Source organism: Pseudophryne corroboree, chromosome 11 (assembly GCF_028390025.1).
Source record: "Pseudophryne corroboree isolate aPseCor3 chromosome 11, aPseCor3.hap2, whole genome shotgun sequence".
In the NCBI taxonomy this organism is placed as follows: domain Eukaryota; kingdom Metazoa; phylum Chordata; class Amphibia; order Anura; family Myobatrachidae; genus Pseudophryne; species Pseudophryne corroboree.
In genome coordinates, this window is record NC_086454.1 from 195,492,470 (window position 1) to 195,493,135 (window position 666).

Here is a 666-nt window from a genome sequence, read left to right on the forward strand (position 1 = left end):
TATAATAAAAGCAAGCCTGTGAGAGTGCATGCTGGGATGTTTATTTCCACAGCAGATGGAGAACCACAGTATGTCCACCCTGGATTAGGCAAATAAAAGCATCTACCCGTTGCAGTAAAACTACGATTGACTAAATGCTGGAACAAAAAGGATATCTATTTTTTTATTTTTTACATATAGAAAAGCTTGGAAATCTGTTTGATAAAGCATATCATTTTTATAATTGATGAATATTAATAAAATTTATGTTAAACATAATGAAGGGAAACTTTAACAAAAACATTAAATGGGTACAAGACTGTATTAAACTGAAATAGGAAACCATTATATTTTTAACATTTTAAATATAGCTAGAGATTTTAGCTAGATGTATATTTTAGAATGGAAAACAGAATGTAGAAAATACTTGAATAATAGTTATTTTATAACATTTTAAAAATTATACTTACCAGTAATGATAGGATCCCGAAATTCAATATGTGAAAAGTGAATTATTATTTTTTTTTGGTATTTAAAATGATTGAAACTCAACTAATGCAAAATAAACCATATGAAATATGAAACTTAATTTTAAAATGAAAAAAGAACAATGTTTAGAATTATTTTTAAAGTTACTCCAACTTGAGATGGAAGGCAATGGCATTTAGAAATTCCATCAAATCTATG